The sequence below is a fragment of the Ahaetulla prasina genome, chromosome 10 (genome assembly GCF_028640845.1).
Source record: "Ahaetulla prasina isolate Xishuangbanna chromosome 10, ASM2864084v1, whole genome shotgun sequence".
In the NCBI taxonomy this organism is placed as follows: Eukaryota; Metazoa; Chordata; class Lepidosauria; order Squamata; family Colubridae; genus Ahaetulla; species Ahaetulla prasina.
The window spans coordinates 10,822,004-10,844,753 of record NC_080548.1 but is presented as its reverse complement, the minus strand read 5'-3'; the positions used below and the strand labels follow the sequence as shown (position 1 = coordinate 10,844,753).

At 43.9% G+C, this 22,750-nt stretch overlaps 1 protein-coding gene across 6 annotated transcripts in view; it reads left to right on the top strand.

Moving 5' to 3' along the window:
• Positions 1–22,750, top strand: part of COL8A2 (collagen type VIII alpha 2 chain) — a 293,599-nt gene that overhangs the window by 28,095 nt on the left and 242,754 nt on the right. For 3 of the 6 annotated variants that reach the window (XR_009156632.1, XM_058196263.1, XM_058196262.1), the window contains exon 1: positions 12,992–13,280. The exons of 1 other annotated variant lie outside the window; for it this stretch is intronic. The gene's annotated coding sequence lies outside the window, so the exon portion shown is untranslated. Of the gene's footprint in view, positions 1–12,990; positions 13,281–22,750 lie in introns of those variants that run through there. 2 more of the 6 variants (XM_058196269.1, XM_058196266.1) reach the window with 2 other exon arrangements.

Genomic DNA, 22,750 nt, shown 5'->3' with positions numbered 1-22,750 from the left:
TGGGGAAGCCACTCATTAGGGACCTGGGATGAAGCCACAATAATCCTATTAAGAAGAGTCTGCCAGTTGAGGTACTCATTGGCAACCAAGTGAAAAGGCCAGAGAGTTTCTTGGCTTGTTTCGAACAGAAGACAACAATCAGAAGGACCTTTGGAATTGTTGGGAGGAGGATTAAAGTCAGAGGTGGGATTCAGCCGGTTCGCACCTATTTGGGAGAACTGGTTATTAAACTTAGCAGTTTGGAGAACCAGTTGTTAGAAGAAATCTTATTTTGTTTTTTTTCCACTTTACAGGACTAATCCTATAAGGAAGGCAGGAAGGAAACATTCTGGTGGTGTTTCTAGCCTAATCTTCATTGCCCTGCTTACAGAAACTGCCTCTCTGATTATTATTATCAGCTGGGTCTGAAGGCGTAGCCTGGGGAAGGGAGGAATCAGGGGATGATGGCTTCATTACGTCCTCCAACTGGCCTGGTTCTGGCTCCTGGAGCTGAGCCAAAGAAATCGGTGCTCCCGAGGTAAGCCCTACCTGCCCTTCCCCCTCACTCTCAGAGTCACTTTCGGGCATGGGGCCAGGTTCAGGGGCTGGAGTCACAACACCTCCCTGAAGCCTCCTGGGACCAAAAACTGAGCACGGTGTGTGTGTGCCACACACCCCCATGAATGCATGCTCGCACGACACCCATACCCCCTGTGCATGCGTGCATGATTCCCGGCAGATACCCGAAAATCAGCTGGCCGGCAGGAGGTGCGCTGGCATGCGCAGTGAAGCTGACCTGTGCATCAGCTCGCGTGCCTGCAGAGATGGCTCCACATGCCACCTGTGGCACTCATGCCATAGGTTCGCCATCACAGCCCTAGACCACACTGGCTGTTGGTTCATAATTGTAAATTTGGAAGAGGCTGCAAAGGACCATCTAGTCCAGTGTTTTTCAAACTTGGCAACTTTGCTGGCTGGGGAATCTTAATGCTGCCAAGTTTGAGAAACAATGATCTAGTCCAAAGCTCTGCAGCACAGGATAACCAGTTAAGCCTCCCAAGTGGAGGGGCTCTTCCCTGCTCTAAATCCCACAAGTCCTAAACCTCACCAGGTTTCCCAACCTTCCTCCCTCCCTAAACATTTTAAAATACATTTATATACCAATCCTCCTACAGACTTCCCTACAACAACATCCTTGTAAAGGAGGATGATCCTCCAAGCAGCTTCTGTGACTGAGCTGGGTCTTCTTGAGCCTGAGTCCCACCCCCACTCCTAATCCAACAGGTAGAGATAAGCATGTCTCATCTATGAGATATAAACCTAACAAATAGATAAATCTTTAGCTTAAGATTTGTAAGAGCTGCAGTGGTGCAGTGGTTAGAGTGCGGTACTGCAGGCTACTTCTGCCAATCACCGGCTGCCAGCAGTTTGGCAGATCGAATCTCACCAGGCTCAAGGTTGACTCAGCCTTCCATCCTTCCGAGGTGGGCAAAATGAGGACCCAGATTGTTGAGGGCAAGAGGCTGACTCTGTAAACCACTTAGAGAGGGCTGTGAAGCAGTATATAAGTCTAAGTGCTATTTCTATTGCTATTAACCTGTAAGTTTTCATGACTAAAGGAAGACTAGAACTCCTCCTCCTCCCTCTTCCCTCTTCATCATCCTTCCTCTTCCTCCCCTTCTTCCTCTTTTCTCCTCCTCCTTCCTCTTTGTTCCTCCTCCCCCTCCTTCCTCCTCCCCTCTTCCTCTTCCCCCTTCCTCCTCCTCCTCCTTCCTCTTCCTCCCTCTTACCCAGTGGTGGCATTCAAATTTTTTTAATACCGGTTCTGTGGGCATGGCTTGGTGGCGTGGCTTGGCGCAGATATTGTAAAATCTCCATTCCTTCCCCATTCCAGGGGAAGGTTACTGCAAAATCCCCATTTCCTCCTGATCATCAGGGACTCGGGAGGCAGAGAATAGATGGGGGCGGGGCCAGTCAAGGTTGGTATTTACTGGTTCTCCAAACTACTCAGAATTTCCGCTACCAGTTCTCCAGAACAGGTCAGAACCTGCTGAATAGCACCTCTGCTGTTACCTCTTCATCTTCATCTTCATCCTCCTTCTTCTCTCTTCTTCTTTTTAGTCAATTTTGACTAAACCTGCCTAAACCAGTCCCTGCAGTTTCCTCAGCAAGATTTCAGAAATGGCTTGCCATTGCTTCTTTCTTAGGGCTGAGACAGAGTGACTGGCCCAAAGTCACCCAGCTTGCTTCACGGCCAAGACAGGGTTTTAAAATCTCCTGGTTTTCTAGCCTGGCGCCTCAACCGCCACACCAAACTGGCTCTGTTACCTAGCTACGCTTCTGGAGTATAAAATTATAATGCGGAAGTCCCTGGCTGCATACATTTGAAATGAGGATCCTGCAAATGCCCTCCGCTCGATCGGCCTGGTAAAATTCATCTGCAAACCCGTTTCTCTGGCTTTGCACATAATTTTTCTGTAATCCTCCCCTCCCGCCACTAAAATGAAAACATTGCTGCCCCCTGTGGTGATCTCAGATACCAAAATGAGTGAAATAAAACAGTCTGAAGTTTCTCGTTCTGGAATAAAAAAAAATATAGGCGAAACAACTGTAGCTGACTCCCCCTCCTCCACTTCCCCCCTCCCCCAATTTTCACTCAGTTGAAAGGGTCATAAATATTTTAACCTGGGAAAGTGTCAAGATCAAAGCATATACGTTAACAGAAGATGCTACAGAATGGTTTTTTTTAAAAAACAAACAAACACCAACAACTTGGGAACTTTAAGGTGGGTGGACTTCAATTCCCAGATTTCCCCAGCCAGCATGTTTTAAGAGCAGTAGACATCAATTCTGGGGAATTCGGGGAGTTGATGTCTACCCACCTGAATCTTGCTAAATTTGAAAATATTGTAGAGGAAGAAGAAGGCTACTCAATGAAAGATCCAGCAAATTCAGTCGGACCTTCATAAGCTGTTTAGATTCACACAATTAAGGGGTATAAAACAGTGGTGGGTTGCTACTGGTTCATACCAGATCGGTTGAACCGGTCGCGGCAGCAGCGGGAGGCTCCACCCACCCGCCCGGATGCTTCTGTGCATGCACGAGTGAACCGGTAACGACAGGGTTTGGTATAAAAGTTTTCACAATCAATCAATCAATCCTCCCCATGTTGAGCAGCAGTTTTAGAAGATGGTGTGCCTTGCTTTCTCACAGGGCTAGATTATTGTAAATAGAGGACTCGGGTTTTTCAATGCAGCATCCTCAGTGCCAAAAACAAACACAGACAAAAAAAACCACCCTGTGGTATTTTTTTATCAAAATAAACTTCCTTCTGCATTTCTAGGGAAAGCTCTGTTCTCCCCCCCACCCCCCACCCCGCAGCTGTTTGGCTAGAAGGGGACACCTACCCCTGGCAGCGAGTTCAAAATATGACAGTTCTTAAATCCATCTTAATGCTCCCAAAGCTCACCCATTTATCTTTTCCAGCTTGGCATGCCAGGAGCAAGGACGCTGCACAAGACTTTGTGAATTGCACATAACAAATAAGATAATGCTTCAATCTCAACTTCCTGCCTGCCAAATCTGACTTTTGTAAGGAAATCTGGTACTATTGGGGAAAAGCTATGGAAGACACAAACATGTCTTCCACAGCTGGTGACCTGAACAGACCACAAAAAATGGGATAGCAATGCAGAATGGGGTGAGGGTGGTCGCAGGCTCTCACAACCTATGGGTCAAAGTTCCTTTTGAGCTGATGTTGAGCAACTGGGAGAAATTGAATTAACTGCCCCTCCTCTTTTCTTTTTTTTTTTACCAGTTAGGAAGTGTGTATGTTTTGCATTTTGCAAATGTGGTGCGGCTAACCTAAGCGGCCAATTTGCACAGCAAATTAGTCAGACCCTCTTCAAATCTCCCCTGCCAATTATCAAACTATGTTTGATTAGACCTGTGTGTGTCGCTCTCCCTCCAAGGTGAAAGGGGGCAGGGCTTCAATCCCATGGGTGTGGCTACCATTTTAATTTTTGGGATGCTCCCCCCTATAGATACCCCTGAAAAAGACTTTGGGATGAGAATCCCAGGAAGGGGGTTGGACTAGATGATCTACAAGGTCCCTTCCAACTCTGTTAATCTGTTAATCACCAGCTTCAGCCTTTCTACCTGCTGGGTGACTTCTTCCTACTTCTAATTGCCCTTGTTAATTGGACTTGCGTGCCTGGGCTAAAAAAAAAAATACAAATATAGCTATTCTCGACTTACAACAGTAAGTGACCCTTCAAAGTTATGTCCCTGAAAAAACTGACTGATGACCATTTTTCACACTTATGATGGTTGGAGCATCCCCATGGTCACATGATCCAAACTCAGATAGTTGGCAACCGGTTCATATTTACGACGGCTGCAGTGTCCCGAGGTCATGTGATCCCCTTTTGCTACCTTCTGAAAAACCAAAATTAATGGGGAAGCCAGATTCACTTAACAACCGTGTTACTAATTTAACAACTGCAATTGATTCTTACCGGACCGCCTGCTGCCGCCAGTTACCTCCCATCGTCCGGTGTGTCCAGTCCGCTCTCACAGGGAGGGCCTCCTTAGGGTGCCGTCGGCCAACCAATGTCGGCTGGCTGCCCCCAGAGGAAGAGCGTTGTCTGTGGGGGCTCCGGCCTTGTCGAACGATCTGCCGGTGGGACTCCGTCTTCTCCCTGATCTTCGGACCTTTAAGCGCGAGCTCAAGACTTTCTTTTTTCACCAAGCGGGGCTGGCCTGATTGATTTTAATACTGTGGGTTTTTAGTGGGCTTTTAACAGGGGTTTTATTCTATTTTGTAATTTTCTTACTTAATATTTTTAACATACAGCGATCGAATTAGATTTTTAAACTGGATATTGTATTTTAAATTTTTTTGGATTATTGGTGTTTTATTTGCTGTACACCGCCCTGAGTCTTCGGAGAAGGGCGGTATAAAAATTTGAAAAATAAATAAATAAATAAATTCACTTATCAACGGTGGCAAGAAAGCTTGTAAAATGGGACAAAGTTCACTTAGCAAACATCTTGTTTAGCAACATAAATTTGGGGTTCAATTATTATGGGCGTAAGTTGAGGACTACCTGTACTATGTGGTTTGGTGCTTATTCCGGAACTTCTGAAACTGCCCCCCCCCAATGTAATGGCCAGTGGAAATGACCTTGGAAGAAGCATAACATAACATAACATAACAACAGAGTTGGAAGGGACCTTGGAGGCCTTCTAGTCCAACCCCCTGCCCAGGCAGGAAACCCTACACCATCTCAGTCAGATGGTTATCCAACATTTTCTTAAAAATTTCCAGTGTTGGAGCATTCACAACTTCTGCAGGCAAGTCGTTCCACTTATTAATTGTTCTAACTGTCAGGAAATTTCTCCTTAGTTCTAAGTTGCTTCTTTCTTTGATCAGTTTCCACCCATTTCTTCTTGTTCTACCCTCAGGTGCTTTGGAGAATAGTTTGACTCCCTCTTCTTTGTGGCAACCCCTGAGATATTGGAACACAGCCATCATGTCTCCCCTAGTCCTTCTTTTTATTAAACTAGACATACCCAGATGGGAAGCAGATGGGACAACCTGCATGTACGGTAAAAGATGCCTTAGCCCACTGAAAGACAAGGGCCAGGGGAAGCATTTCAGAAAGGACTCTCCCCGAGTTTTCCAAAAAGTTAAAGGAAAGGAGAGGAGAAATACTTCCAGTCCTGCAAAATCTACAAAATTACAGATTAAGAGAGTTGGAAGGAATCTTGTAGGTCATCTAGTCCAACCCAGGGGTGAAATGCTCCCGGTTCGGACCAGATCGCCCGACCCAGTAGCGATGGCGGTGGGTGGTTCAGGGAACCGGTAGCAAAAATCCCTGCCCCCGTGCCCATGCCCAGCTGAGCAGCGCGATCATCAGAGGTTTTTTTTTTTAACTTTTAAAAGCATTTTTTCTTTGGCTGAAAAAATGCTTTTAAAAGTAAAAAAAAAAAAGCCTCTGATGATCGTTCGGCTCAGCTGAGATCGTCAGAACCGTTTAAAAACATTTTTTCTACAACCTCTTTGGTCGAAGAGGTTGTAAAAAAAATGCTTTTAAAAGTAAAAAAAAAAAAATGCCAAATGCCACGCCCACCCAGTCATATTACCCTCTCACCAAGCCACATCCACAGAACTGGTAGTAACAAATTTTACATTTCACCACTGGTCCAACCCCTCGCCCAAGCAGGAGACCTTACACCATTTCTGACAAATAGCAGTCCAATCTCTTCTTGAAAGCTTCCAGTGATGAAGCTCCCACAACTTCTGAAGGCAACTTCTGTTCCATTGGTTGATGGTTCCCACTGTCAGAAATTTTCTCCTTATTTCTAGGTTGAATCTCTCCTTGTTCAGTTTCAATCCATTATACCTTGTCTGACCTTCAGGTCTTTGGAGAATAGCTTGACCCCCTCCTCTCTGTGGCAGCCCCTCAGATATTGGAACACTTCTATCAGGTCTCCTGGTCCTTCTCTTCACTAGACTAGCCATGCCCAGTTCCTGTAACTGTTTTTCATATGTTTTCGTCTGTAGTCCAGTGGTGAAATGCGGCCGGTTCACACCGGTTGAGGTGAACCAGTAGTGGCGGCAGCATGTGGTTCGGTGAATTGGTAGCAGCGGCAGCGCAAGGCTATGCCCACCCACCCAGATGTCTTTGAGTCAGGAAGGAACTTGTTTTTGACCCTCTGCACATGCACAGAAGGCTGTGCACATGCACAGAGGGTCCAAAATCGCATGCAACGAAGGCAGCGCACACACTTCCGAACTGGTAGAGAAGGTAAGTAGATTTCACCCTTGCTCCAGTCCCCTAATCATCCTGGTGGCTCTTCTCTGTTAATAATTCTCTCTGTTTCTCTGTTACTAATTCTGCTAGTTGCAGGACTTCCCAAACCTGAGTAAATTACCCCAAATTGGGTAAAAGCAATTTTTCTTTGGGTAATAATAACACACTAACTCATTAATAAGGGATGTGGTGGCTCAGTGGCTAAGACGCTGAGCTTGTCGATCAAAAGGTCGGCAGTTCAGCAGTTTGAATCCCTAGTGTCGCGTAAAGGAGTAAACTCCCGTTACTTGTCCCAGCTTCTGCCAACCTAGCAGTTTGAAAGCACGTAAAAAATGCAAGTAGAAAAATAGTGACAGCCTTTGATGGGAATAGTGTTCTGTGCACCTTTGGCATTGAGTCATGCTGGCCACATGATCACGGAGACGTCTTTGGACAGCGTTGGCTCTTCGGCTTTGAAACGGAAATGAGCACCACCCCCTAGAGTCGGGAACGACTAGCACGTATGTGCAAGGGGAACCTTTACCTTTACCTAACCCATTAATGGTTTTGCAGAGCAAGTGATAACGCTTAGGTCGAGCAGTCAGTGCAAAACGTTACTTGGAGAGAAGAAGGACCGTTTAGGGTCGTTGAGGTTAACAATTCAAGAACGACGCGGGTAGTCCTTGACGTGAAACCATTCATTTAGTGACTGTTTGAAATTATAGCAGCACTGAAAAAAAGTGATTTAGGACTGGTTCTCAGACTTACGATTGTTGCAGCGTGCCCATGGTCACATGATCAAAATTTGGCCGCTTGGTAACTGGCACGTATTTGTTAGTTGCAGCATCCCAGGGTCACAGGACTGCCATGTGTGGACTTCCCAGCTGGATTCACTTAACAACCATGTGATTCACTGAACAACTGGGGCAAAAAAGTCCTAAAATCTCTTAACAATTTGTTTAATAACCACCTTCCTTGCTTGTAAGTCCAGGACTTCCTATATTCTGTGGCTACTAAGGTGCCACAATGCAATTATTTATTTTATTTATTTATTTTATTTATTTATTTTATTTATTTATTTTGTCAAACACAACAATATATATAAGTATAAGCATGAAATAACCACACAAACTGAATACAACCAAAGGGAACATTAGGACAGGAATGGTAGGCACGCTGGTGCTCCTATGCACGCCCCTTATATTATAGTCATTTCACGGGTGCTATTCAGCAGGTTCTGACAGGTTCTGGAGAACCGGTAGCGGAAATTTTGAGTAGTTTGGAAAACCGGCAAATACCACCTCTGGCTGGCCCCAGAGTAGGGTGGGAATGGAGATTTTGCAATATCCTTCCTCCAGGTGTGGGGAGGGAATGGGGATTTTGCAGTATCCTTCCCCTGCCATGCCCACCATATCACGCCCACCAAACCACGCCCACAGAACCGGTAGTAAAAAAAATTGAATTCCACACTGAATCATTTCCAAGCATGTTTATGCGTGAAGCAGGATTTTCCACTCTTGCCCTCACAAACAGCACAAAACAAGATTGTGCTGAAGCCCCAAAATGGTTTTGTATAATGAAGGAAAAAGTTTTGGGAAGCTTTGTGTTAGTATAATCTTACAAGACAGAACTTGTCCTCCTGATTGTGCTTTGTATCTGGACGACCTCGCAGGGCTGGTACCCAGGGTTCCTTACTCTCTGATCAATGTACCAATCAATTATTAATTACGGTAATAAAAAAATAATTAAATCAAGTACATTAATTACATTAAAGTAACATTAATTGGTACGTTGATCTAATCAAAATTTAGATGAGGGAATGGAAGGGGAACTCATCAAATGTACAGATGACAAACTGAATTAAATTTAATTAAAATTTATTTATTTATTTAATTAGTTAATTAGTTAATTGCCAGTATGAACACATTTTCATAACGTGGTAGCTCAGGCTGTAGAAGCCTGTTATTAAAACACAGCAGCCTGCAATTACTGCAGGTTCAAGCCCGGCCCAAGGTTGACTCAGCCTTCCATCCTTTATAAGGTAGGCAAAATGAGGACCCAGATTGTTGGGGGGGCAATAAGTTGACTTTGTAAAAATATACAAATAGAATGAGACTATTGCCTTATACACTGTAAGCTGCCCTGAGTCTTCGGAGAAGGGTGGGATATAAATGTAAATAAATAAATAAATAATTTTTTTTCCAAAGCAACCAGAAGGCAAAACAAGAAAGAATGGATGGAAACTAACCAAGGAGAGAAGCAACCTCGAATTAAGGAGAAACTTCCTATCAGTTAGAACAATGAATCAGTGGAACGACTTGCCTCCAGAAATTGTGGATGCTCCATCACTGGAGGTTTTTAAGAAGAGACTGGGCAAAAAAGTCCTAAAATCTCTTAACAATCACTTATCTTGAATGGCATAGGGCAGGGGTCTGCAAACTTGGCTCTTTTAAGACTTGTGGACTTCAACTCCCAGAGTTCCTCAGCCAGCTTTGAAGTCCACAAGTCTTAAAAGAGCCAAATTTGCAGACCCCTGGCATAGGGTTTCCTATTTGAGCAGCGGGTTGGACTAGAAGACCTCCAAGATCCCTTCCAGCTCTGTTGTTATTCTTTTATCTTATGTTTGCTTATGCACTGATTTCTTGTAGTCTGACCTCTGTTCTGAGGGTGATGGATGGTTCAGAAAAACAAAATATAAAATATATATCTTTAAGGCTGTAAACCGCCCTGAGTCCTTTGGGAGATAGGGCGGTATAGAAATTTGAATAATAAATAAATAAATAAAATAAATATCCAGGGACAACAAATAGAGAAGATGGAATAAATCAGAGAAAGAGATGCCGTTGTTTTAGTAAGACTGTTTCCTACCTCTATTTACTGGCAAAAAACGGGGCCAGCCTGGTATGTGATCCCAGGGTCACATAGAAGGGAAGGTTTTACTTAGCATTATAATTTGAGGACAAGGAGCCAATTAAGAGCATTTAGGCAAGAATGCAAGAAAAGGAAATAATATCACTCTAATTGAGCCTGGCACTTATGGTAAGTTGTAAAGCCCATGATCAGACCCAATTTTATAACTCTTTCACAGCAGTCATGAAACAACTCTATTATTCACTATGGGATGGTTTTTGCTGGAAACGGAAAAGTAAACTCTGGTTTATGGCAAAATTGTAAAAAATTGGAGTCATGTGATCACAGGATACTGAAAATAGCCGTAAATCTGGGCTGGTGGCCGAGCACCCAAAATACAGTCCCATGGGAGGTTTGAAACTGGCCGTAAGTAGCTTTTGGTGGAAAGGGAAGCATTGTAATTCAACCAGTCATTAAGTGACTGGTCGTATCTTGAGGACCACCAATAGAAGACTTCAATTATCTCAGGGGTAGTCAACCTTTTTATACTTACCGCCCACTTTTGTATCTTTGTTAGTAGTAAAATTTTCTAACCGCCCACCGGTTCCACAGTAATGTGCCGTGTATCGTCATCTGCACATGCCTCTCGAGCATCAACCCTAACCCCTACCGCCCAGCATGAAAGCTGGAATGCCCACTAGTGGCGGTAGGGACCAGGTTGACTACCACTGAATTACCTGGACACCTGTTGAAAAACTAGCCTGGCTCAGACTGCACCAGTGGTGGGTTTCAATTTTTTTTACTACTGGTTCTGTGGGTGTGGCTTGGTAGGCGTGATATGGCTTGGTGGGCGTGGCTTGGTGGGCGTGGCAGAGGAAGGATACTGTAAAATCTCCATTTCCTCCCGATCAGCTGGGACTCGGAAGGCAGAGAATAGATGGGGGCAGGGGCAGTCAGAATTTTTACTACCGGTTCTTCAAACTACTCCAAATTTCTGCTACCGGTTCTCCAGAACTAGTCAGAACCTGCTGAAACCCACCTCTGGACTGCACACAGTGCTAATAATTCCTTGGGAATTGGCTGATGGTTTCATTTCCCAAAAGAAGGGACAAGGAGGTCAGTGTTTCTGTTAAGGGTATCCATGGGGTGATGATCAATTAAGTCGAGATGGCAGCTCCAACTATCCAGCCAAAGCCCTCTTCTTCGCTTTAAATGCAGCTGCTCAGCCTATCATTGGCCCTTTTATTCATATATTGCAATTTCCCTCAGGTTATTGCTGTTGAGAACCACAACACCCAGAATCCTCTCCCAACATAGCCATGGTGAGGAATTCCAAAAATGACTCTGGAATCCATTGGGTTGGAGAAGGAGGCTGTGATCTGTTTTTCTAGACGTTCATTCAGCCGTAATTGAACCTGCAGAAAAGCTCTTATTTATAATGGCACTTGGAAGAGGGATGGGATTTTTTTTTATTTTGTCACAACAGTATACACAAGCATCAACATAAAACAACAACACATCACACAGGCATATATATGAGCAAAAGTATGCAACAACTATATTAATCTGATACAATGGAAGGAAACAATAGGACAGGAATGGTAGGCACTTTTGTGCTCTTATGCATGCCCCTTATAGTCCTCTTAGGAATGGGGTGAGGTCAATAGTAGACCTCACCCCATTTTGTTAAAGCTTTTGGAATTTTGAGAAGAAACCAGAGAGTCAGATAGTTTGTTCCAAGTATTAACATCTCTGTTACAAAAGTCATATTTTCTGCAATCAAGATTGAAGCGGTTAACATTAAGTTTAAATCTATTGTTTGCTCTTGTATTATTGCGATTGAAGCTGAAGTAGTCTTTAACAGGAAGGACATTGCAATAGATGATTCTTTGTGTTAAACACAGGTCTTGTTGGAGTCGGCAGAGTTCTAAGTTTTCTGATTTTCAAGAGATATCTTGGCAAAAATCCCTGCTATAATGAAAACGGTGACCATTAGCTCAACAGAGACCCAGGCTGTTCCTGCTAAGGGTGTGGCAGCCAGAGGCAGGAGACAAAACTCTTCTCAACCTTAGCAACTTTGAGGTGTGTAAACTTCAACTCCCAGAATTCCTCAGCCAGTCTGGATAATGCAGAGGGCAGTATCTGGAGAGACAGAATAGGAGGGAAAGAAACCACACAAAGATTTGCAAATAGAAGTGGAACGACCGTGTAAAAAGAAAGCAAAGATAGTCCCAATAGTAATAGGTACCTTGGGTGCAATCCCAGAACAATACCACTTGAACACCATCGGCCTTGACAAAATCCCCATCAGTCAATTGCAGAAGGCTGCTTCGCTTGGAACAGCTCGGATGCTCAAACAACATTTGCCTATCCCAGGTCATTATCCTGGGTAGATGGATAAAAATGCCAGACCCAGTCTAAAGTTCTGACCGACTCTGCAACCGACTGTATAATCCTCATTTATCAAATTTGTATGCTGCTGGGGGCTCTCCACCACCCTGGGCTACTCAGAATTACTTGGATTTTACTCAAACCCAATCCAGCTCTTTGGATTTTCTTGAATGGAAAACGTGGATGGAGTCGGTTATCGTTCAAAGACGGGAGGGACTTTGGCTGTTGGCCTCCCGTTCTGGGGTCTCAGGACAACCTCCCCCTCCCCGTGGCTTTTCCTAAGCAAAAGGTCCCCAATCATGACCATGGAGGTGACAACTGGACTTTAGAGCAGTGGTTCCCCATGCCCCACGGGGTGGGGGGACAATTTGATTTTTTAATGGGGGCAATCGGAACCTTGTTTAAACCAAGTTAATGGCCTTTTAGGCTTCCTCCGCCTGAGAAGTAGTCAATTTTGGAATAGTAAGAATTATATGTCATGGGGAGGGGTGTGTGTGCATCAGGATTTTACAGATGCTTAGGTGGGGCATGGCCAAAAAAAAGATTGGGAACCACTGCTTCTAGAGCAAGCACAACACCAATAATAACGCGCTGATGGATAATAGCACCCTAATAATCCATCACCCTGGTTTGCAACGCATATCAACAAGTAGCAGGCGCTACTGAAATAACACTGCACTACTGAGTGTGGTTTAAGGCTTCCCGCCACCCTCCCGACTGAAACAGCCCGCTCCGTCCTGCGCCACGGAAAAAACCATTGCGAAGCTGGAAAGCGCTCAAGAGGGAGCGACAGAGATTTGGGGAGAAGGGGGGGGGTCTTATTCGCTTGCAAGCAGCCGGCCCAGCCCTCTGGAGCTGCATTGGCCGGTCCCAAAAAAGACAGGAGGGGGAGAATTAAAAAAAAAACAAAAACCAACCCCGCCGAGGGCGTGAAAAGCGCCGGCTTCCCTTCTGCGCGCTCTCATTCGCAGCCTTGGCTGGCTGGCTCACCTCGCGCGCCCGCCGCTGCCTGGCTGTGCGGCCGCTTTCCCTTCGCTTTGCCCGTCAAGGTTCCGCGGACAGCCGGTCCCGCCGCCTTCGCTCCCCTGCGAGTCTCGCAAGCCACTGCCCGGCTGCCAACGCCGCCGCCCGCCCAGCTTTTCCACCCACCGCCGCCTTCGTCGCTGAGCCCCGAGTTCAGGTGCCTCCGCTTCTGTTGCTTTCCGCCGGTTGGATTCCATCCCGGGGCAGCTGGCTGGGTTCACACACAACCCGCGGACCCAGGTCAGTTAGGAGCTTCTTGGCTCTGCCTGTCCGCCGCATCCGGAGCCTTTTGTGGGGAAGGGGCGGCTTGGCTTGTGGGTAGTGGCTCAAACCGAGTAAAATGGTTAACTGGGTAAGCAGGGTAATTGAGTTGTGTGAACACGGCTTGCCACACTCTTTCTCGCTCGCTCACTCACTCACGTTTCCCACCATCAAGCTGGTTTCTCCAGTTGTAAGTGTTGAGACTACAGCTGAATTCCTCAGCCTGCATACTGATGTAGCAACATGGGACCTGTAGTCTCCATCTATCAACTATCAACCTAGGGAAAGCTGATTTAAGCAGATTTCAATATGGAGCGATTTAACTTTACCAGTTCTTTGATGCCGTTATTCTGCATGCAAAATACTAGGTTTTCTTTCTTATTCTTCAGCTCCTTAGAAATGCAAATGCAGCTTCTTCAAAACAAAACAAAACTTCTTCCAAAGTATTGAAAACTCTTGATCTTCTGGCTGTCACATTCCGACAGTCCCTGTTTCCCCAAGGGAAATGTGGATTTGCTGCAGATTTGTACTGTAGGGTATTGTATTTTGCTATCCAGCTGAGCCAGCTTCGCCTTGCTAGAACATATTAATATATTTTTTAAAACTCAAACTGAGGTTTCTGTCCAGAGGGAGTTTCAGAATTCACCATATGGCAATGGAATTCTGAAAGTATGAAGTTGCCGCGTTGCAAGATGAAAAATTTACCTGCATCCCAGTGCTTCCTTTTCTTCTTCCCCTTTCTTGTTAGAACAAAACTAGATAAAAGGGGATTTTTTGACTGTGCTTCTGAAAATGTGCGGTGGCTTCAAAGAGAAGTGCACTGTGACAAACACATTTTTACCCCTCTCCAGACGATGTCAGTTGAACCCAAGTAACACAATAATCAGAAGCAGAGAGACTTTGTGCAATATACAGTAGATGGTTTTCCTCTGTGCGTTTATGCAACATGTTTCATAAGTCGTAAGGCCAGCAAATTCCAGGGATGTTTTAATGTCTTTTTTTCCTTAACGTAAGTGGTACTGAGAAAACGGACACCACCAGCCAAAAGGAAGTTCTTGCTAGACTGTAGAAATAAGAGGATTTTTGTGTGTTGGAATTGGAGCGGGCAGATGTCCCACTGGAAGGCTTGCCTTGTTTTATGTCTGCTAGCATCAGATAAACACGGATAAACATGTAACTGGGAAAATGGGTTCCTGGGTCCCCTACTGAATCAAATATCTGAGCCATCCATATGTTAAAGACAAACTGTAAACATAGCTTGTCTCTGGGGCATTGTACATCGCAAAAAACGGGGTGTGAATTTGTAAAATTAGCCTGTGTGTGTGTGTGTGTGTGTGTGTGTGTGTGTGTAGAAGTATGAATGCAGCCCTGGGGATGGCTGGTGGCCTTAGGACATGCCTGTTGCCTGTTGTTAACCTCATATCCTTGTGGGATTTTGTACTTTTGATTTTTATCTTAACTTGGACGTTTTCATTTGTTTTTAGCCTGTTTTTAATTTAGACTTTTATTTATGGCTTTGTATGGTTTGACAATGATGTAAAGTGCCCAGAGTCACTTAGGTCGGTAAAATGAGGACCCAGATTGTTGGGACAATATGCAGACACTGTAAAAACGGCTTAGAGAGGGCTATAAAGCACTGTGAAGTGGTATATAAGTCTAAGTGCTATTGCTATTGCTATTAGATGACTAAGATGGTGGTGCAGATATCTGATAAATACGTAAATATATAAAAGCTGCTAAAGCTATGGTTTTCATTCTGATGACTAGATGTAGGAAGGAATTTCTGTTGTCTGTTGATTGGGTTGGATCCTGCCACTTTCAACTCTACTGTTTTGTGGATTGCCAACTTGAGGCCTTTGCACCTCTGGTTCAAACTGGCATATTTTTGAGTAGGAGTGTAGACGGTTGGTATTACGGGTTTGGTTTCATGCACCACTGAGCCCGTGGTGGCGCAGTGGTTAGAATGCAGCATTGCAGGCTAACTCTGCCCACTGACAGACGTTCGATCCCAGCCGGCTCAACAGGGACTCAGCTTTCCATCTTTCCGAGATCAGTAAAGTGAGGTTGGGGGCAATAGGCTGACTTTGTATACCACTTAGAGAGGGCTGGAAAGCAGAGGTCCCCAACTCCTGGGCCTCAGACTGGTATCAATACATGTCTGCAGCCTGTTGGGAACCAGGACAGTTGAGTGAGCGAAGTTTCATCCGCGCATGCACAACATATAGGTTGCGTATGAAAAATCACACACGCACACACCGGTCGGTGGAAGACATTTTTCTTCTAAAACTGGTCCCTGGAGCCAGAAAGGTTGGGGAAGACTGCAGTAAAGCACTATGAAGCGGTAGTGCTATTGCTTTTGATCTATCAAGATTTGGAGGGAATAAGACTGGCCCTTTTGAAACATCGGCATATAAAGTTGGCATCCGAATTCCCTGCTGTAATTAGAGGTGGTGAAGTGAACTTTAAAACTTCTGCATAGCACACCGATGTTTTTTCTTAACTTGGGAAAAAAATAATAATCTGACCTGTCTCACTGGAATGGCAAATCCTGGCCGGCCAGAAATGCTTAAAAGTGGTGCTTTATTTTCACCCTAAGCCATGCCAGGAGTTGGTTACCCAGATTAACTTGCCTTTTAACCTAATCTCAGCGTGTTAGAATTGGTTGGTATTTGTCATTGGGGAAAGGAAAAGCACTTTATCCGCGCTCAGCATTTTTTTCCCATCCTCCTTTATGAATGCTTCATGTATTTGAGGCTTATGTCTTGGAGCCAAAAATGTTTCAGGTACAGCCATGGCTTCAATTAAAGCTGTACTTTCGAGCATCGTGTCGGAAAAGGAGGGGGTTGGATCGTACCAGTTGGGTTGACAGCCAGACGAAATATGCACGGTCCAAGAATTGGCCTTCAGCCACACGCTAAGCCAGTTTTACTCATGGGCCTTTGTCCTGATTCAGATTGTCAACTTTCTTCTGAATTGCTCGGTTGCAGGCAGGGTAGTGATCCTTAGAGCAGGCAAATGTGAAGGAGGCCAAGAGGAGAATGCTTCCTTCCTCCCAACCTGTAGCAGATTTGAGCAGGATTGCCTGCATTTTATTTGCTGTCACTTGCCTTCGGCCAAGAGAGAAACCGCTATTGCAAGGTGCAGGCAGTGATGAGGCCATCTTGGAGCAGGGACTTTTTTTGTGCTGTACGTGGTACATCTGGTGCACCATAAACCACTTGCTGCTCTCAAGAACGGTAGAAGATGCTACCCCGTTCTTCTTGAAGCGAGATCTAAGGCTGTGCAGCACTCTAGACTTATTTTTATCTGTTTCTTACATAGATTGATCTGGCTGTCCAACACGGTGATTTGCACATAGTGACTTGATTGTAAAAAGGGACTTTGGTACGTACCTCGCTGCAACTTTTTAAAGCAGCGGTCTCTTTCCCCAGGATGGCATGGCTGCTAAAGAAGCTTGAGGAAAGACATAGCTACTGCAATGAGTATCGTTGTGCATTTGCACCTCCATGCAGTTATGTTACGAACTGAACCCTAAAAAGCTGCTGAGCTGCAACAGATTTGAATCTGGAGTTGTAAATAGTAACAATGGGTTGAAGGCAGTGGTGGGTTTCAATTTTTTTTACTACTGGTTCTGTGGGTGTGCTTGGGCATGGCAGGGGAAGGACATTGTAAAATCTCCATTCCCACCCCACTCCAGGGGAAGGTTACTGCAAAATCCCCATTTCCTCCCAATCAGCTGGGACTTGGGAGGCAGAGAATAGAACGGGGTGGAGTCAGTCAGAATTTTTACTAATGGTTCTCTGAACTACTCAACATTTTCACTACCGGTTCTCCAGAACTGGTCAGAACCTGCTGAAACCCACCTCTGGTTGAGGGGGAAGAGTATTCCTGTAACTGTTCCCTTTTGGCACGCTTCTTATTGCTACATGACAATTTTCCTGTGCTCGCCAATTCCTTGTAAACACCCCGCATCAAATTCCAGAACCTGTAGAAAGAAAACACAGTGGATTTTTCCCCCAGGCCTGCTTGTTCTCCACCCCCCCCCAAAAGAAGGATTCCAGGGATTTGGACTGAAAGTCTGTCCAGACAAGCTACCTGTTTCTCACAGCAGCCAATCAGATGCTTAGGAGTTGGCCATGTTTTCTCCCATTGCTACTGAAAAATCAGTTGCCTTCAGCTCTAGAATGATGCGATATTTCATGTGCCAAAATTCACTAAAAGATAGTTCTTGATTGGTGATCACAATTGGGACCTGAACTTCCATTGCCAAGTGAGACGGTCATTAAGTGACTCACACCCGATTTTATGACCTTTTTGCTGTTGTGATTAAGTGAAGCATGTGCTTGTTAAAGGAATCCAACTTCATCCAATGACTTCGCTTGTTGGAAGCTGGCTGGGAAGGTCACAAATGGTGATCGTGTGACCCTGTGATGCTGCAACCATCATACGTACGTTCTGGTTACCAAGTGCCTGAATTTTGATTGTGTGATCAACAAGAATGCTGCAACGTATGAGGACTGATCATAAATATCTTTTTTCCAGTGGTATTCTAGTTTTGAAAGATCGCTAAACAAGTGTTTGTAAATGGATTGTAAGCCTGTTACAATCTTTGCCTTTATGAATTAAGGAATAGGAGCCAGGTTAGTAATAATTGCTCTGAGTGGGGAAAAAATACTATTGTTTACTAATAAAACAATTTACATGGGAGGATGGGGCATGCCAAAGAAAAAATATATGCTTTCATGAGTATCTGACACTTTCTGACATCTTTCTCCAGCCTTCTGCTCCCAGCAGCCGCCCTCACCTACCATAAACAGACACATCTTCCAACAATGCAGCAAACACAATTGTTTTACGCTTTTCAAAAATGGTCAGGGGACACGAGGGCCCCGAGACCTTTCTGGAAGTGCAGAACACGGCAAAGGATGGAGCTTTGGTTTGCATCACAGCAAACACACTGCGTAACTATTTTTGAAGTCAAAATTATTTTGAACTTAATTTAAAAAAGATGGAGAGAGGCACAGTGGATGCCAAGAGAAATGCCCATTGGCACTGTTTTCTTTTGATGATGACGACGAATGCATCGAATTGCTGGTTAAAAAGTTTTATATACTGTATATACACACATGCACACACACACACACACACACACACACATATATGCATATACATATATTAATATATATGTGTACTAGCTGGATACCCGTGCTTCGCTACAAAACTGTGCTCGGGCTTGATAAACTGACATTTGCAGCCTGAAACTTAATGTAGAATGTGTAACTCTGTAGCATCAGAGTGTGTTAATATAATGCAACTGGCAGTTGGAACAGAGGGGAGGGGGAGTAGAATGTCCCAGCCCGTAGCATCCATTGGTATTCATCTGGCTAGCATCCTGTCAGTATGTGAGAGAATTGAGGAGTGTTTGGAAACTTCTTGCTGTGTGAGCAAGAAGGAGAGAGGAAGGAGGCTGGGCGTGGCTTAGCTCAAGTTTCTGTGGTAAAGCTGCTTGCTGCTGTGAAAGTAAAGCTGAAACTGAAACTCCTCTCCTCTGCTTGGGTTTTGCATCTGGAACAGATTTCTTTTCAGGTGGGGAGAGGGAGTAGAACTCCTTAGCATCAGAGTGTGTTAATCATAATATCAATAGGAAATACTAATGCTCTGATGGTCATTTCGAAAACTCTTTTCTTAGTGAGCACTTAGAATCCAAGAGGAACATACATGGCAAATTTCAAGTTTGTCGGCTTTATGGTTCTGGAGATTTCATGATTAATGTATGAGTGGTTTTTGTTTTTATATATATAGATATACTCATACACACACACACACACACACACATATATATAACAAACATTTTATACAGTTTTTAAACTGTATAAAACTAATTCAAACTAATACCATGTAAGGAAAGAAAAAGAAATAAAAGAGAAAGCCAAAAGTGCAGGTAAGGAAAAAAATAATAAAAAAAAAATAGAAGAGAAAGAAAAAAGATACAAAGAAGGGGTTTTCGATATTCTTCACAGCAGTGATAAGTACAATTATATTTGAAGCTCTCTCTAAAATTACACCATAATTCCCTTCCTTCTTGTAATCTATCCTGTCTAATCATCGAAGCCATAATCATATTTTTTTTTCATTTTATGCAAAAAGTTCATAAAGGGTTCCAGTCCATTTAAAGGGTTCTTTCTCAAAGCAATTTAAGTAACTTATTTATTGCAATACTTTGTGAGATAGCAGCTGCTGTATTAAATGAGAGAGGGGAATTTTCAAGTGTTTTTTGGAAAGTGACTAGGATGTCATTGACTAGAAATTGCAATTGTTGAGCCTTTTGTTCTTGGCATTATAAGGACAGGGTGAAGTATCACTACTCAAGATTCTAATTCACAGAACAATATTAAAATATACAAAATTATACATTGATTAATAGATACTGGAGAGTGACATGCAGAAATGCTAGCCAGGAACTGGCCTACATATTAGAAGGAGCACCGGGAAAAATGACAATGAGAAATTCAGAATCTGCTTATATTCTACAACTCTGTTCACACTATTTCTTCCAAGCTCAGTTCTTCATTGTTTCACATCTATAGATAACATCTTTTAAACTAAAGGCTCTATTGTATGCATATATTCTATAATGTACTCTGAGAATTATTAGAGAGGAACTGTCTTCACCCTCTTTCTCTCACAGATGATAGCTGGGCTGAGTTGCAATGTAACCCCTCCATAAAGGTAAAGGTAAAGATTCCCTCGCTCATATGTGCTAGTCGTTCCCGACTCTAGGGGACGGTGCTCATCTCTGTTTCAAAGCCAAAGAGCCGGCGCTGTCTGAAGACATCTCCGTGGTCATGTGGCCAGCATGACTCAATGGCAAAGGCGCACGGAACACTGCTACCTTCCCACCAAAGGTGGTCCCTATTTTTCTACTTGCATTTTTTTACGTGCTTTCAAACTGCTAGGTAGGCAGAAGCTGGGACAAGTAACGGGAGCTCACCCCGTTACGCGGCACCAGGGATTCGAACTGCTGAACTGCCAACCTTCTGATTGAGAACCTCCGTGTCTTAGCCACTGAGCCATACTGATTTGATCCCCTCCATACTGGGGATCAAACTTCTCACTACATTCCATTGCAAAGAGGGTACTCACAACCTTCTAAGAGCCGTGGTGGCACAGTGCTTAGAATGCAGTATTGTAGCCTGACTCTGTCCGCTGCCAGGAGTTCGATCCTGACCAGATCAAGGTTGACTCAGCCTTCCATCCTTCCGAGGTCGGTAAAATGAGGACCCAGATTGTTGGGGGCAATATGCAGACATTGTACACCACTCAGAGAGTGCTGTAAAGCATTATGAAGCAATATATGTCTAAGTGCCATTGCTAAGCCAGCCCCTATCATTGTTCCAAGAGAGATTAGAAGCATCTAAATTTAACTGGTTATGGAAATTCAGAATCAGGTTTATAATTGACCCAGCTGTATGATGTGTGAATCAGACCCCTTGATTTCTTTGCTCTCTTTGGATAGTACAAAACTAAGGAGCTATAAGGAGGCTAAAGTTACATATAAGGCAAACTCTGAACTATTAAAAGCAGTGTTAGTTGAACAACTCATGGTAACTTTGTTCACATGTAAAAGCAACCCAGAAGCCCCAGACCAAATAAACCACATTATGGTTTCGTATTAGGTATAAACTAGGCCAAGAACACCCAGCAATTATAAAAAAATAATGCAAGCTTGTAGTGCTAAGCTTATTCAGATTTAATTTAAATCCTAATTATTAGCCAGAAGCTGTATTTCAGTTTTTTTAAAAAATAGCATTCATTGCTATGGATATTGAATCAAGCTTGTGCTTGTTTGCTTGGAAATGACTTTATAAAAGATGGTATTTAGGGACTGGTTCACAGATTATGCTAAGCCATAAATAATGTAATTAGTTTGTTTTGATCTAACAAGACATGTGAATCTACTCATTTGGATTTAGTATAATCTATGAAGTGATTTATTTGATAATCCAGGGTTTAATATACGTTGATTTAGCATGATGTGTAAGTACAGTGTCTTAACGTTTGCCAGCATTCTTTTTACCTCAAACTGTTTTCAATATAAACACGTTGTAATTGCATTTTTTTTTTTAAAGAAGGGGAAGTCCAGTTTGTGATGAATATTGCTTTCATTGTAGGTAAAACAAAGTCAAGATTTTTCTAAAAATAAACTTAACTGTGGGGGGTAAAAGCTTTGGGTCTTCCTGGGAAACTGTACAGCTAGTTCTCGACTTACAGCAGTTCACTTAGCAACCATTCGAAGCTACAACAGCCCTGAAAAAAGATGAGTATTTTTCATACTTATGGCTGTTGTAACATCCCCACAGTCAAAGGATCAAAGCTCAGATGCTTGATAACTGACTCGTATTTATGACGGTTGCAGTGCCTTGGGGTCATGTGATCAGCTTCTGCGACCTTCTGACAAGCAAAGTCAATGGAGAAACCAGATTCGCTTAGCAACCATAGTGATTCACTTAACAACGGTGGCAAGGAAGGCCGTAAAATGGGACAAAACTCAATTAACAAATGTTTCACTTGGCGACAGAAATTTGGGGCTCAATTGAGGTCGTACGTCGAGGACTACCTGTGTTTTAGGACAGGGGTCTTCAAGCTTGGCAACTTTAAGACTTGTGGACTTGTGGCTTTGCTGGCTGAGGAACTCTGGGAGTTGAAGTCCACAAGTCTTAGGGTTGCCAAGGTTGGAGACCCTCATTTTAGGAAACCTTGTCTTTTCACTTTCATTATATGTGATCTCTCTGTGTGGAGAAACAAAAATGGTGGACCAGGGACATTTGCAAGCTGAGATTCAAAATGGTTATGATGGGTGGCCACAGGTGCACAACCCCAAACTGACTGTGTTTGCATGTGGGTGACACACCTAAAAATGGCCAGATTCTTTGATGGAGTTGTTGTGGCTGCCATTTTGATTCCTTTGGACTTCCCCTGAAAATCTGCCTGCTTTGTATATTCAGAGTTATCCCACTTCTGGTAGACATCAACTGAAGCAGGATCTTTTCCTGGTTGATCATGGAGGAAGTAGGAGAAGGCCTTCTAGCCATTATTCTTGCTCATGGTGCCAAGACACCAGAGAAGGACAAGTGTCTTATCTTGAACTCTAGATGTATTCAGTTTAGAATAGCCACACTTATTAGCCACGGTCTCTGGGATGGGGACTGACTCCCTCTCCCCATCTCGTGGGGGAATCTGCTGCAAGAAAGAAGACAGCTTGTCTTCTTCAAGACGGTTTCTGAAACTTTACATCTGATTGTGTGGTCAGAGCTAATTGGCAATTTGCACTTGCCTCCAAGAAGGCTTTGAGATCTGGTTTGCTTTCATGCTGTTAGGACCTGTTATGGGACAGGTTGTTCCTCTGAATTTGGGTCTCCCAAAACATCACTAGGAAGGTCATGTAGCAC